Genomic DNA, 14,701 nt, shown 5'->3' with positions numbered 1-14,701 from the left:
TAGAATGGTTAGGATTGTACAATAATGGGTCCTACTCCTAGCTAGTTACCTTCTTCATGTGCACATCATGTAACTATTGACCCATTTATGCCATCCTTTCGATTCTGATTTTTCTTTTCATAAGTTTTTTTGGATGGGTGATCAAACATAGAGACAGTTCGTACTTAACACCTCTCTATTTATAGGTCATGTTTCTAACTTTCTATTTTAGAAATAAATTTTGATATTTTTATTTTCGGGTCAAATTTTTTAACAGAAAAACGTGTTTGTTAATGCATAGTAAATTTTTTTTTTGAGAAAATTACACTCCTCTCCCCTGTATGTTTCAAGTCTTACACTTAGACCCCTTGCAAAGTTTGAAATTACAATCGCACCCTATGCTGTTAATTCTGTTAGAAGTTCATGTTAAATGACTCATTTACCCCTTCCCCTTTCTTTAAAAAACACTTTCTTGAGAGCCGATCGAGGGTTAGTTTGTTTGAGCCGATCAACTTGGATTTCTTGGAGCCGTTGGAGGGAGAGAGGTGCCTAACTCTGATTGAGGGTTTCTTGAGTCCGATCACCTAAATCGATTGAGGAGAGAGGTGCTGATATTGTGAAGGTAAGACCACCTCTTTTTCCCCCCTCTTCCTCCCCCCTTTTCCACCTCTTTCCCCCCTTTTTTTTTTTGAAATTTCTTACCCTTAGATGCAACACAAAACGGAGAGTTCTTAGTTCGAGGGTTTTAGGGTTGCATTTCTATAGAGTCGGTCCCAATAAGGCTTGACTGATCCATATTGGCCTTGGCCAAATCCAATCTGATACAGAAATAATTCAGATGCTCGATATATTTATCAGTTTTATATAATTTGATTCTATTGGTTTTATGATGTGATTATAAAAAAAATTGCCATGAAAATTTTCGTTTCTTCATGAATTCAAAGCAATGGTCAGGATATGATTGTTCTATAAACCAAGTTGATTCCATAACAAACATGTTAGTTTATCATCCAAGGTGCAAACTTTCTATTGTTTTGGTGTTTCAACTTTGGAGAACTAAGATTTTCCAAAAAAACCTACTGAATGGTGCTATGTATACATTTCAGTCAAGCCAAATCCATCCCTGATAACAGATACCATATATAAATATATATATATATATATATATTCCTACTGCAGAAGTTGTTTCAAGAACTACCATTTATGGTTGTAAAGAATACATCTGAAAGACACCAAAGAGAAAGATAAGTAGCTGAGCTCCTTACTTGAGACTTCTAATTCTTTTTCAATGAGTAATGTTTGTGTGCCTAGAGAACTTATTTGCTTTCAAAGCTGAAGTAGACAAGATCAGTTATGTCTTTCATTGTCTTCTTTCTTTGTTTTTTCAGGATTGCCAAAATTGATCTCCTAACTCCTGCTGCAACAAGGGGCTCCCTGTTACTCAGAGTAAATGTCTACCTCAAGTAATTGCAACACACCTGGAGGTTTAAAGTATAGATCCATAAAATGTAGGTGTAATCGGAAAGCTGTGATCAGGATATCAGAGATCACTGACAACCCAAACAGACTTTTTTATAGCTGTCCAGATTACAATAGATGCAAATACTTTGCATGCTGTGAACTTATGAATATTACAACTACCAATCCGTTACCCAATCCCACCATTGATATGCAAGAGTTAGAAGAGGATGTGAGGCGATTGTGAGAGGAGGTGCGTGGGCTTAAAGATGTGTTACATGAATTGCAGCAAGAGATGCAGAGTGTGAAGATAAGGGTGGATGACACAGTGAACTTTGCTGGATTAATGAAAATGTTTTGTAATTTTGTGTTTTTTTTTTCGTAAGTGTTTTTGTAGCCATATTTATCGGCCAAAAAATGTAAAAGTTGGATGTTATTAAGTAAAGAACTATGTTATGTACTAAATTAGGTTGTGTAATGAAAATTTTGATAGCATTTTGGCATGATTTTGGTAGAATTTTGGCATGATTTTCATCACTTGTATAATCCAGAAATATGACCTGTAAATATCATCCCACATATCTATAAATATTCTAAACATCCATAAATGTTCCAGACATCCATAAATATTCCACCAAAAAGTCAAATACAGTTCATATACTCCATAATAACATCAAAACCCAAAAGAGTAGTCTGAGTAATGTCTTAAACATCAAATCCATCAACCAATAAAAAGTTTTCATTAACAGTACAAACATGAAATCAGATCATCTAATCTAATTAAAGTCTTCATTGCACTCTATCTCTCTGTTGTATTCAACTCCCACCGGTAGCTACCTTCTTCCTCTGTTCCCTTGCTTTCCTTTTGGTTTCCTTAGCTTGCGTGCTCAACTCAGTAGTCATTGTAGAAGCTTGTGATTTGGTCATTCTTTAAGAATTGCTTGTATCAGGTTGTCTTCCAAGCTGCTCAGTTCTCTACATAAACATGAGTAACTATTAGTCAACTGCAACAAATGGATAAGTTCACTAAAATTTCAAAATATTTAAAACTTGAAAATTGAAAACCTGTGATGATTTTGCTTTCTGTTTCACTGGAGGTCCTGTATATCTTCTCTTGTTGTGACCTTCCTGGTTGCATCTGTTACACTTGATAACTCTTGATCTTTTTTTTCCGTTGGCCAGGTGGGACTTCATCAGTTTCCTTCTTCCCAAGAGTATGTGATCTTCCTGAAAATCTTTTAATTGGTGGAGGTTGTACAATACCAATTCTGCGTTTTTCACTTATCCCTTGAAGTCTAGGTAATTGATGGATAATACCCTCATAAACTGCCAAATATGTTTTTATGCTATAGTACTCATGGCAGTAACTCTCCAAGCTTTCTCTTTTACTAACAATGCATGCTGCTGCATACTTACAGGGTAATCCATAACCTTCCCATTCTCTACAACAAGTTTGTTTTCAAATCGACCACATGCCTTCCTTCAGTAACAGTGACCACAAACTCATATATCCCAGTAGCTTGGACCATACATCCTCTTAATTGTGTTTGGATCAAATCCAGTAATTTCTTTATTCTTGGGATGACACTCCCATTATATGTGCAACCCTCTTGATATCTCTTATGCATTACCTCCATCAATAACTTTCGTATCTCATCAACTACGAGTAGGGTAGGCATGCTCCTAAAAGGTGCAATCTACTTATTGATATGGTCACTCTTGCACCTAAATTCAAATGCATGCCTAGACCACATCTCAGCTTTAACATTGTTCAACCAATCATATGCATCATTGTTAATTGATTTTATATTTGACATTGCCTTTTCAAGCAAGAATAAGCCCTAGCTACTAACCAAAAATACTTTCTACTAGCACACCTGGAAACTTGCTTCGGAAATTTTGGTACATATGTCTACTACAACATCTATGGTGATAGCTTGAAAATATTTCATCAATGGCTTAGTGCAGTCCCTCACATTAACAAATTAAAAAGACTAAGTACACAAAAAAGTAGGTGTGTGTCCTGTAGTTAAAGGTATATTTGCATATAGAGTAGAAGGTAATCCACCTTTTGTCTGTCTGGCATAAATGTAATGGAAAATTTCTCCTCCGTAATGTAAAGACAATTATATAATTGTGACAAAAAGAAAACCCAACTTTGCTTGCATTCAACATCCACAATGCCATATGCCATAGGGAACAACCCTTTGTTGCCATCAACAGAGACTGCAATTAGTAGTACCCCTCCACACATCCCTTTCAGGTGGCAACCATCAAGACCTACGAATGGTCTACAACCTTTCACAGAATCATCAATGCATGCCTTGAAACTAATGAAAAATCTTTTAAAGAAAGGAGGGTCTGACACTTGCACTCTCTGATGGAATAATAGCTTGAATAGATTTTCAGGGTTTCTTTGTAGCAACATTTCTCTATAATTAGGTAGCTTTGCAAATGAATTATAATGGCTACCTTCATTGAAGTCAGCTGCATGCTTCCTTAGCCCTGTACACTGTCAAATAAGGGATCTCAACTTGGAAATTTTCCTTGAAATATGAACGGATTGCATCTGGATCTATATATGGGTCTGCCTTTAATTCTGAAGTAAGGTGTCGGGAAATCCAAATAGAAGCAATATCCTTATTTCGATTTCTCCTCACACAAGAATGTTCATTGCATATAGGCTTGATCTGGTATGTTACTCATTCATCTGATGCAGGTGAAGCATGGATCCTCCATGAACACCCCTATGTTGCACACAAAGTAGTCACTCTTGACTTCTCATTCTTGGTTCTCAATAGTTCAAACCCTTCTTGAATAACATTTAAGAACAATCCTGAAATGAGTCACATAATCAAACAACATCCCTTTCTCTAGTATTATCACATGCCCATGTGAAGCATTCCCATTCTTAAAGGATGGTGTGGAGAAGTCATCATCACAAAAGTCAGATAATGCTTCATTGTTATCTTGTTCTGCAACTCCTGTACCATCCATTCTATCATCTTGACCATCAACCCCATCACTGCACTCCTCTTCATCATTCATCTCACTCTCATATTCGGACAAAGAATTCCTATCAACATCACATGCATTTGAGACATCGAATAAGACTTCATCGATACTCTTACTGACTGTCTTACTGCCATCATTCACAACATCCCCAACATCAAGTTCAACAACAATACTATGTATGGCTTTGCCAGTACTCTTACTGACCGTCTTACTGCCATCATTCACAACATCCCGAACATTAAGTTCAGCAACTCAATTATGTATGACTTTGCCAATTCTCTTACCAACTGCCTTACTACCATCATTCACATTGTTCCTATCATTCACATCATTCCAATCAACAATACTATTATTTGCATTAACTAGATTAGTCATGTTGCTCCTACTGTTATGTCCACCACTGGTTGAAGCCCTATAGGTACCACCACCCCTTCTTATTTCATGCTTTATCCTATGCCCACCAGATGTCTGAATTTGCTGCATAACACCTCCAAAACCACTTTGACTCTGTAGTATATCAGTTCCACTACCATACTGATTCTACATCACATCATCACCAAAGCCACATTGACTTTGATGGACACACCTATCAATAGTCTCCTGTTGACTAGTCCACTAGGGAAATCATTTACCTTGTATAGGTTACTTGGATTGTGTAGACACCCAATTTTGTCACCCTCCTTCGATTATGATGAACTATGGATCTTAGACATGATCTTTCACTTCCTATCGACAAAGATGACAACTGACTGAGATAATTATTCCCAGAAACATTCCATACTTACCCAAAATTCTCAGAAATCTCGTGCGAGAAAAAGGAAAGGTCCAATTATGACATTTCATAAACGAAGGAATTTGGTCCTAGGTGACTGTACGGATGCATAGTACTCAAAATCAAAATTCCAATGATATATGGTACGTCAAAATCAAACCATCAGATCTCCCGTAAACATTCCCTGAAGTTACTCAATGAACACCCAAACCTCGCCTATGCAAGCCTCCACGCCTTACCTTGAGTGCCCAAACCCCACCCATGAGAGCCCCCATGCCTTACCTTAAGTGACCAAACCTCGCCTATGCGAGCACCCCGCCTTACCTTGAGTGCCTAAACCCAGCCCATGTGAGCCCCCATGCCTTGCCCTGTACCCCTGCCCGCACTGCACTCGACCAAGCCCCATGCGCTCCTAACCAAGCCCCACACATACCCAACCAAGCCTTGCGCGTACCCAACCAAGCCCTGTGCATACCCAACCAAGCTCCGCACGTACCCGACCAAGCCTTAGCACCCCTGTTGAAGCTCCAATGTCCCTGTTGGAGCTCCAGGACCCTTGCTGAAGCTCCAGCACCCCTGTTGGAGCTCCAACCCCCCTGTTGAAGCTCCAACTCCCTTGTTGGAGCTTTAGTGCCCCTGCTGAAGCTCCAACGCCCCTATTGGAGCTCCAACATACCTATTTTAGCCTCAGCACCCCTGTTTTAGCTCTAATACCCCGACCGAGGCCCTGACAACCCCGCGGGCAATCAAAATCCCCATTTCGATGACCAATTTGGAGAAGAGATTCCCTCTTCACCTGCTTATGTACCCCACACTGCTCAGCTAGCGTACCCTACACCATAGCCTCCCATTGGTCTAAAAAGGCATATTTTTACCTCATTGGCCCAAAATAATTACTTTTCCCCCTATTGGCCAAAGAAATTTGCCGTCCACTCCATTGGTCTAAAATTTCATGCTTTCACCCCATTGGTTTAAAAAAATCACCTTTTTCACCCTATTGGTTGAGGAAATTCCTCTTTCCTACCTATTGGTCCAAAAATTCTATAAATACCCCCCTCCCTTTGGTTTTACACAACACAACAACCCAAGTCTCTTAGTGAGAACCCCTTATAGAGAAGCTCTGCCCTCTCTCCTTCCCTTCCCCCCTTGAGGTTTTTTAAGTCTTTGGAGAGATCTTCATAGGATCTGAAGTGTTCGAAGTGTTCTTCGGGCCTTCAAAATTCTTCAATCCTTTGCCTTCTTTGAGTGAGACTTCGTGTAGGAAAAGTTTTCCCTTAGTCTCTCACCTCCTTTTGAGGTTCTTCAAGTCTTCGGAGAGATCTTCATAAGATTCATTCGAATCTTTGAAGTGTTCTTTAGGCCTCCAAAGTTCTTCAACCATTTAGGTTTCAGCCCATTCCTAGTGGAAGCCCTACCCGAGTGCTACCTCAGCCTAGCCCTCCCATAGCCTATCCCCACCGGAAGCTTTGTCGGAGTGTCACCTTAGCATAGCCCTCACATAGCCTGTCCCCAGCGAAAGCTCTGTCGGAGTGCCACCTCAACTAAAATCCAAAAGTATCCCATCCCTAGCGGAAGCATTGTCAAATTGTCACCTCAGCCTAAGGCCAGAAGTAGCCTTCCCTAGCTGAAGCTCTATCATAAATCAAATCCAAAAATAACCGTTCCTAGTCGAAACACTGTCCAAATATTATCACAGTCAGCATCTTTCGAGAAAGGAAGTTGGAGGTGAAGACCATCTTCCCCTGAGTTGGGAGAATCCATAAGAAAGTTCGTACAAGCATCAACCAAGGGGTCCACCCCTCTTAACTCGAAATAGGGGTCAAGCTCAGGTATAATTCCTTAATAGAATTAGCCCAATGTAGACTTTATATTGACCTTGTTTTAGTGTGCATAGTTATTTAAGTTCAGTCAATGTATATATGTCTAATAACTTAGCCGTGCATGCGAAATATGAATAATGATGAAAAATGTTCGTTCTTAAGCATCTAGTATCTCTGAGCAACAATACGATAGTGCGGGGTCCGTAACGTAAGCACACACAACACACCCCTCCCTCATAAAAGAGAAAGAGAGGAGAAAGGACGGAATGCATGCAAGTCCTTCCCCCCCACAAAGGGGGAAGGATCTCATCTCCTGCCGCTACCCTCACAGATTGGAATCCTAATGAAGATCGTATATATACAAATTTATGCAATTAGCATTCTGATGCGATCCAAACATGTCCAGTACACTTGCATCCTCCTTCACTTCCATTTGCTACTTAGAAGGATATATGCACTTCACTTTAAATGTGATGGTATGTCCTACTGGTACATGTCTGATAACTATAAATATCGACCACCATGTCCTGATAACAGTACTTATCCGGATCAACTGGGGTAGGTGCAGACGTATTCAAGTCGTAATGATAATATATGATAACTCTAATTTTCATTGAATGATGAATGATTTCTGATGAAAAAAACACAAGATGTTACATAAACAAAAATACATCAAGACATATGTAAGTGCAATCCATTGGTACTGCATTCCTTGAAGGCTCGTAATGAAAATGGCTCTGTGAAAAGATAAAAAAACCCTACTGAAAACAATTGCATTGCAAAATTCATCAGAAAACAATTGCATTGAAAGATTCTGCCAAACTAATTCCATTTTCACCATTTAAAGGATTTAAAATAAAGTCCACACAACAATTCCAAAGCAATTAGAAAACAATTACATTGAAAGATTCTGCCATACTAAGTCCATACAACCATTTCAAGGATTTGAAACAAAGTCTATACAACCATTCCAAGGATTTAAAACAAGAAACAAAGCACAAACAACCATTCCAAAGCATTTAGAAAACAATTGCATTGAAAAATTCTACCATACCAAGTCCCTACAACCATTATAAGGATTTAATACGAAGTCCCTACAACCATTTCAAGGATTTAATACTAAGTCCATACAACAATTTCAAGTAGCTTGTAAATCAAATGAAAGCTGAAAATGGTAAGAGAGGAAGAAAGAAAATGACTAATTTTCACCATCAATTTTCATATCAATCACCACCATTCACCATTAAAGAATAAAAAACAGAGCATAATAGAGAATAAGAGAGAACATAGGCTTAATTCTTCAATGCCTCTTCTGAAAAACCAATCGAGAGCTTTAATCTCTCCCAAATACCTACCTCTCTCCAAGCCCTAAGACTTCGCTTGTGTTTGATTAAATCTCCCGAAGCCCTAACTCTCCTAAATCTGTGATTTATACTAACCTTAGACTTCGATCTTCATCGTTAACAAATCTGATCTTCAACGAGATGTAATATCTTCTATCGTGAATGAGATGAACCATGTTCGATTTCAAAAGTTCAGAAACCATAGAGAAATGAAAAGGAAGAGTTACAGCTAGCGAGTGTCCATCGTCTTCTCAAGGAAAAAGACGGTAATAAGTTGGGGGTATTTTGGGGTTTATGAAAAAAGTGTAATACACTTAACAATTCCTCACTAGCAGTCAGGGTACGGTTGATAGAATCTAGAACTTAGGAGGGAGGGGAGTGTAATTTCAAACTTCAAAGGGGACGATTATGTAATACTTGAAACATATAGGGGAGGGGAGTGTAATTTCCTCAAATAAAATAGAAATGTGTTTGTTAAGCATAATAATTTCTATTTCTAGAATTTCTATAAATTTATGAAATATCATTGAATACCCAAAAAATTAGTGGAAGCGGTGATGGTGATGGTACTGGTGTTGGTGGTGGTTGAATTGTATTGAAGTTGTTTTATTTTTAACGTGAAAGTATTGATTTTTCCTATCAAATTAACCATGTGTTCATTAAAGAGAACACCCCTGCCCCTTATTTATCATTTTTGTTTCTAGAATCAAGAAGTTTCAAATTAAAGTTTCTTTTTTTTCTAGTTCTTAGTAACATTTTTTGTCCCAATTTATTCTCGATAACAAAAAAATGAGCCGGATGTAACATAGGGATTTCTATTCCTTTGCTTTGCAGGGAATGAAAGAACAATTATCATTTTTGAATTTGAATCCCCTATTTTTGTATTGGCTTTCATTGATTATATAGGAGTAGGATGTTACACATTTTGTGGGGTTGATACAAAAAATATAAGGAATAATATACAGGGCTGTTGTGTACAATGTATATCCTTGAGAATCGTTTGAAGTTGTTGTGCGCAACTGAAAATCTGAGAAGACTCATTCAAACTTATTTAAAACTTGAGACTCTCGGTCAAAATAGGACTTCTATTATTATCCCTACCCATAGAAGTTTGTTCCAATGATGGTGAAACAAGTCAGATGGTAGTCCCTTTGTAAAGATATTTGTGACTTGGTTGTTTGAGCAAACAAATTGAACCTTGATATTGTTGTTAACTACCAACTCACGAATGAAGTGATAGTCAACTTCAATGCATGAAGAACTGGATTTATTGCCATATATGTTGCCGATACATTGTCGTAATATATGACCATTGGATGGTCCACATTGAACTTTAAGTCATCCAATAGGTATGAAAGCTGATACAGCCAAATTGATCTCTCGGTGGGGAAAGGACACGTGTCACCCCCGAGACACGTGTCGCCCACCAGATAAGGATTCCAAGGACTCAATCACGCTCGATCACGTAGTTTGCATGAGGGGAATATTCCCCACAAGAAGGATGGCCGTATGGGAGAAGGACAGAGGAAAAGGCTAGGAAAAACCCTAGACCCGAGGAACCATATAAGGGGGCCGAGAAGAAGGAAGAAGGTAAGCATTCAGACCCTCACCATTACTCCCTTACTGAAAACTATGCAGCCGACCCTAAATTAAGCGTCAGAGGACTAACCCCGGACAAAGCTCTGAGCCTCTACCGTCTGTGCTTGTGTAGGACCAACTCGTGGGATTTTTTGGCAGCAACAGATTGGCGCCGTCTGTGGGAACGACGGTAATGGTGGGGAGAACCTACAACCGCAAGAGGAAAAGAGCGGTGTCCAATATGGACATAAGGGAAGAACCTTCAGGGGGGCTTTCTCCCTCGACGGAGATAGGACGAGAAAGGGGCAATGATGACTGGGAAGTATCCGTAAGGTACCAGCGTTCGGCTGGATATTCAGCACGTGAAGACAGTGATCATTAGCCTCCTGCAGCGTAGGAGTATGTGATGAGGGAGCAATTCGAAGCCCTCTAGGACAAATATAATTGGATGGCCGAGACTATGAGGGAGGTCTCCAAAGCTGTCTCTCAGAAGATCGGTGGAGCACCCCCAGGCCCCCACGTCCAGTTTGAGAGAGCTCGAGATGAAGATCGGAGCAGTACAGGATCAACAAGGGCCGGTCGTTACCCTCGAAACTGAGTGAGGAGGGAGAGTCCCACACCCCGAGGCAGGACGCAACGCGCCGCCAGAGACCCACATGGGGATCCACACCAAGGAGACAAACAGAGGTCCGAGGACTCCGGATTAAAGCAGATGATCCTAGACCTGAAGGATGAGATCAAGAAGGTGGCAGAAAATTAGATGGGAACTCGCGAGCCGGACCTCACTAATGACACGGCTCTAGCTGATGAGTTCATGAGGGACCCGCTCCCGATCGGCTTTCGCCTACCCAAGTATGACACTTATGATGGGTCTGGGGACCCCGTCGATCACCTGGAAGGCTTCAAGGTCACCATGCAGTTCCATCGGGTCTCGAAAAACATCATGTGTCGTGCCCTACCATTGACGTTCAGAGGAGCGACGAGGCTATGGTACAACCGTCTATCGAAGAAGTTGACCCGCAGCTTCAGCGACCTGAGTTACTTCTTCGTAAAGGGATTCTCTAGTAGCCAGCCCCTTTAGAAGACTAGGTTGAACTTGACCAACGTTAAGTAACAAGAAGGGGAATCGCTGCGGAACTACATGAAGCGATTTCAACAAGAGAAGATCACAATCAGAGGCCTAGAACTGAAGGAAGAGTTCACGGCCCTGTTAGGAGGCGTCAAAGACAAGGAGTTGAAGAGGTCCCTAGCGAAGCATACACCTAGGAATCTGACCAAGCTGAGAGCACGATGCGATAAGTACATCCAGATGGAAGAAACCCTCCAGGCCGATGAAGAAGCTGAAAGGAAGGTGGTAAGAAAGAGGCTCTCAAGGGCTGATGATAAACCCTCCGAAGAATGCAAAAGATGAAAGTTTGAGCGCGGTCGGGCCCCCAGTCCACCAAGGAAGTTTGAGAAGTACGCACTCCTGAACCGAAGGCGAACAGAGGTACTAATGCAGATAAAGGATTCCCCGGATGCCAGAGCCATGAAGTGGCCAGGAAAGATGGGGCGACACCCCGAGAGACGCAATGTAGACAGATATTGCCACTTCCATAGAGACCATGGCCATGATACCGAAGACTGTTGGCACCTCAAGGGGGAGATAGAAGGGATGATCCGAAGGGGATATCTAGGCTGATTTGTAGACTGCGAAAAAGAGGATGCCCCAGATGGTAATGGCTGGAGGGATAACCGTCGGAGAGATGGCAGAGGTCACTATGAGAGAAGGGGGCTCGCCCGTAGAGGCAATCAGGAATGGCGAAGGGACTAGACACCCGAGGAAGCTGAGCGTCGCCCCCGAGATGAGAATAAGAGCCCAACTAGAGTTATAGCGACCATTTGTGGAGGCCCAGCCGCTGGAGAGAGTTCAGTCTTTGCCAGGAAAGCGAAGGCTTACGCAAGAAGCGTACATATGGCAGAATGGCCAAACAAGAAGGAGAAGATGGGGACGGTTATCTCCTTCTCAGATGATGATCTGGAAGGGGTACAGACTCCACATGACGATGCCTTGGTTATCACCATGACCATAGCAGATTGCAAAGTGAAGAGGATCTTAGTGGATAACGGCAGTTCAGCTGATATCCTGTTCCTTGAAGCTTTTCGGAAGATGGGCCTAGACGAGGGAAAGTTAAAGAAGGTCGAACACCCGTTGCAGGGATTCTCCGACGTCCCAGTGAAGGTGGAAGGGTCGATTGAGTTGTTGGTAAGAGCTGGCATCAGAGATCGCCAAGCGACTGTCATGATCAACTTCCTGGTGGTGGGCATTACATCGGCATACAATGTCATACTAAGAAGGGTCGGATTGAACCTACTAAAGGCTGTCGTCTCCACTCCCCATCTCAAGATGAAATTCCCAACCAAGAATGGTGTCGGGGAGTGTCGGGGTGATCAGGAGGCATCTCGGAGGTGTTACGCCACTACCTTATGGGGAAAAGAAAAGGCGGGCGAGGCACTCCCAATAGAGGATCTGCGCGATGATGCCAGTTATCAACGGGGGGAGCAGGCCAAAGATTTGGTGCAGGATGAACCCGAAGAGGGGGATGATGCTCTGCAATTTCAGATTGGGGCTACCATGCCAAGGTTGCAGCGAGAAAGACTCGTCTCATTCCTATGGAACAACGCTAACATCTTCTCCTGGTCGGCTTCGGATATGCCCGGGATAGATCGAGAGGTGATAGAACATCATCTGAATGTTAGCCCAATGAAGAAGCCGGTGCAGTAGAAGAAGAGGACTTTTGCCCCCGAAAGGTAGCAGAAAATAGACGAGGAAGTGGAAAAGCTGTTGAAGGCCCAGTTCATCCGCGAGATCCAGTACCCGGAGTGGATATCCAACGTGGTAATGATCCCGAAGGCAAACGGGAAGTGGAGGATCTGCATCGACTTCACCGACCTGAATAAGGCCTGCCCGAAGGACGCATACCCCCTGCCGAAGATAGACCTCCTCATCGATGCCACGACGGGATACGAGGCGCTGAGCTTCATAGATGCATACTCGGGGTATAATCAAATCAAAATGTCCGAGGCCGATGTCCCGAAAACATCCTTCATAACCGAGGGTGGGCTGTACTGCTATGAGGTCATGCCTTTCAGGCTAAAAAACGCAGGGGCCACCTATCAAAGGTTGGTGAATAAAATCTTCAAAGGGATGATCGGTAAAACCATGGAGGTATATGTGGACGATATGCTCGTAAAAAGCCTGAAGGCAGAACGACACATCCAGGACTTAGAAGAGGCGTTCCAGGTACTGAGATGGTACGACATGAAGCTGAACCCAACAAAATGTGCATTCGGAGTAGCCCCGGGAAAGTTCCTCGGCTTCATCGTCTCGGAGAGAGGAATTGAAGCCAACCCGGTCAAAATACAAGCCATTTGGGACATGAGGTCACCCCAGAACATGACGCAAGTCCAGGAGCTAATGAGTTAGGTCGCCGTCCTCGGGCAATTCATGTCTGGATCTGCAGATAGATGCCTCTCCTTCTTCAAAGCGCTAAAAGGGACCAAAAAGTTTGAATGGATGGAGGAGTGCGAAAAGTCTTTTGAACAATTAAAGGAGTACTTGGCCGCACCCCCACTGCTGACGAAGCCGAACACCAGGGATACCTTGCAGCTATACCTTGCTGTGTCGACAGTGGCGGTAAGCGCCGTACTGACGAAGGAAGAAGGAAGGCAACAACGGCCAATATACTATGTCAGCCGAACCCTTCTAGATGCTGAAACAAGATACAGAAAGGCAGAGAAAGTGGCGTATGTCCTTGTGACAGCGGCAAGAAAGCTGAGACCATATTTTCAATCACATACAGTATGCGTACTCACTGACCAGCCCTTGAAGAAGATACTGCAGCAGTCGGATATGTCCGATCGCCTGGTAAACTGGGCCATAGAGTTGGGAGAATTCGACATCCATTACAAACCGAGAACGACAATTAAAGCACAGGCCCTCGCAGACTTCATAGCTGAGACAACACTCCCCGATGACCCACAGGAGTTTACTGAGGACCGAGGAGAAGAGTCTTGGACATTGTACGTGGATGGGGCTTCCAACAGCGAAGGAAGTGGCGTAGGAATCGTGTTGGTCAGCCCCGAGGGTTTCAAATTAGAATACGCCCTACGGTTCTACTTCGACGCCTCCAACAACGAAGCAGAATACGAAGCGTTAATAGTCGAAATTAATCTGGCTTGGGCTTTGATGGTAAAGGAGCTGGTAGTGCATAGCGACTCCCAGCTCGTGGTACGATAGGTGAATGGAGACTACAAGGCCAAAGAACAAAGGATGGCCGAATACTTGAAGACAGTGCGAGACAGGGTAGCGGCTTTCAAGGAATTTGAGGTAAGGCAGGTGTCACGAGAAGAGAATGCTAGTGTAGACACACTATCACAGCTGGCCACCTCCGACTTCGTAGATCTTGGACGATCGGTGTATTTCGAAGTGCTATCACAGCGAAGCATCGAAAAACCCTGAGAGGTATTACCTGTAGGTGAAAATGACCAAAGCTGGATGAATGCCATAAAAGAATACCTCAAAGAAGGAAATCTCCCAGAGAATAGGGACAAGGCAAGAAAAATAAGAATAAGGTTGGCGCTCTTCTTCCTGAAGGACGAGACACTATATAAGATAGGGTTCACCTTGCTATACCTCAAGTGTATGGATTCCACCGACGGCGAGTACGCACTCCGAGAGGTGCATGAAGGGATAT

This window comes from Macadamia integrifolia, chromosome 10, assembly GCF_013358625.1.
Source record: "Macadamia integrifolia cultivar HAES 741 chromosome 10, SCU_Mint_v3, whole genome shotgun sequence".
Classification (NCBI taxonomy): Eukaryota; Viridiplantae; Streptophyta; class Magnoliopsida; order Proteales; family Proteaceae; genus Macadamia; species Macadamia integrifolia.
This window is presented reverse-complemented; position numbering follows the sequence as displayed.